Source organism: Terrapene carolina, unplaced genomic scaffold (genome assembly GCF_002925995.2).
Source record: "Terrapene carolina triunguis isolate 2854851 unplaced genomic scaffold, T_m_triunguis-2.0 Scaffold95, whole genome shotgun sequence".
NCBI classification, from domain to species: domain Eukaryota; kingdom Metazoa; phylum Chordata; order Testudines; family Emydidae; genus Terrapene; species Terrapene triunguis.
Window position 1 is genome coordinate 35,478,541 of NW_020664446.1, and position 2,466 is coordinate 35,481,006.

The window sequence follows — 2,466 nt, forward strand, 5'->3', positions numbered from 1 at the left end:
TGCAGATATGAAGTAAGTGCATATTTGGGGAGGGAAATGGCTGCAGCTCTCTACAATTATCCTGTTGGGACAAACCACATTAATACTCAGCAGTGGTTAATGCATCGACTACAGCAGTTGCCTGGACGAGACTGTTGCTTCAATAAATCAGAGTGACAGCTCGGATATATTTAAGACCAGTTTTCTATTTAAAGCTCAACTGTTCTAAGTAATCTAAAATTCATTTGGTTAATCAGATTGCCTTGAAATTTGGTGTGCTTCCTGCAGGTGTGGGGTACTATTAGTGATTCAAATTTGGGTCCACTTGACTAAACAGTTCCCAAGATACAGTCCTCAGAAGTAAAAAAAAGAAAAGAAAAAAAAAAGGAAAAAGCTTTTCTTAAAGTTGACAAATTCTGTCAACATATATTGCTCACAGGTACTGATCTGACCAGGCTCAGATCATTGCACCAGGGTCTCCAGTGCTCAGTGGTTACCCCAATTATCTGGTTACCCATCTGAATGTAAAATTATAGTTGTTGCTCTACATCAACCATACAAAGAAGAAACCCAACAGAGTATAGCCCTCACTAGCCCTTTGGGGATAATCAAATTAAAATTTTAGTTGAGCAAGATTTTGTTTGTCCAGCTAGGCGCACACAGGCTCATAGGCCCTACTTAGATGCCTAATGGATTACACTGTGCACATAAGCTAACTTTCTGGAAAGCTACCTCAACATTGCAGGAGCTGGGTAGATCTGAGGGTATGTTATGGCCATCAGATCTGAGCACTAGCCTAGAACTCTGAGTTCTAATCCAACCCAGGGCAGAAATCTCCAGTGAAAGAGGCAGTCATGTTGGTCCCATCTGCCTTTATAAAAGTCTTTTTTTTTTTTTTTTTTAATTTTGAGGAACTGTAATCTGAGTGCAGCAGAATATTCAGGAGGTACTGAAACTATTTTCTGAACAGATGATAAACTACACAAGCAAATGCTCACTGGGAGACAAGGGTAATTAGGGTGAAAGAGTGGATGGGAATGTGGGAGACGGGTTGGGGGATCAGATTATGGGGAGGGGATGAGGACTGGGGGAGTGAGAAGGGAGGAGGTTAGTCAGGTGGGACACCGGGAAAGGAAACATGGGGATGAGTGATAGGGACTGTGGGAGAATAGGGGCAAGGGCACATTAGTCCATGTTCCCCTCCAATATGTGTGTCATAATCTGAGGGTACCCAGTGCACCCATAGGGGTGAACCCCCTGCCTGTCCCCTTCACATAAGCCAAGTTCTCAGGGGCTTGTTTTTCTGTGGGGCAGGGGGTCTGAGCCTGTCTCTGTCTCCCCATGTGAGCCAGGATCTGGGGAGCCCTGCACCTCTGGGTGGGGATAGGAGCATAGAACTGGCATACTCAGAGCACGCACCAAGAACACACTGCTGACACTGGGGTGAAGAGCTAAGAATGGGCATTTGACGTGTATCAGAAATTCTCCAGCACGGCAGTTGGGGAGGGTGGTGGGAAGGGAACACCCACTGACCTGAACAAAGCTGTTCACAAATCTCCTAGCTATTGTTTCAGGCTGTATTAATCTGCAGCAGGTATTCTATTTTAACTGGAAACAATTCACTGACTGGGCCACTTCATATCTCTCTGAGCCTGCTATGCTGATGATGGATGTGGAGTGCCAGTTCCTTCCATTCTCCTTCTAATTTCATAAAATATTATGGAGCACCAGCTCTGCTCTGGCCTTAACTCTATGGGCTCATCTACATTTAAAATGCTACAATGGCACAGCTGCGCCGCTATATTGCTTCAGTGTAGACACTACCTATGCTGATGGAACAGGATCAGTCAGCAAGGATTCACCAAGGGCAAGTCATGCCTGACTAACCTAATTGCCTTCTGTGAGGAGATAACTCAGTCTGTGGATGAGGGGAAAGCAGTGGATGTGTTATTCCTTGACTTTAGCAAAGCTTTTGATATGGTCTCCCACAGTATTCTTGCCGGCAAGTTAAAGAAGTATGGGCTGGATGAATGGACTATAAGGTGGATAGAAAGCTGGCTAGATCATCGGGCTCAATGGGCAGTGATCAATGGCTCCATGTCTAGTTGGCAGCCGGTATCAAGCGGAGTACCCCAAGGGTCAGTCCTGGGTCTGGTTTTGTTCAATATCTTCATTAATGATCTGGAGGATGGCATGGACTGCACTCTCAGCAAGTTTGCAGATGACACTAAACTGTGAGGAGTGGTAGGTACGCTGGAGGGTAGGGATAGGATAGAGAGGGACCTAGACAAATTAGAGGATTGGGCCGAAAAGAAATCTGATGAGGTTCAACAAGGACAAGTGCAGAGTCCTGCTACTTAGGCCAGAAGAATCCCATGCACTGCTACAGACTAGGGACTGAGTGGCTAGGCAGCAGTTCTGCAGAAATGGACCTGGGGGTTACAGTGGACGAGAAGCTGGATATGAGTCAACAGTGTGCCCTTGTTG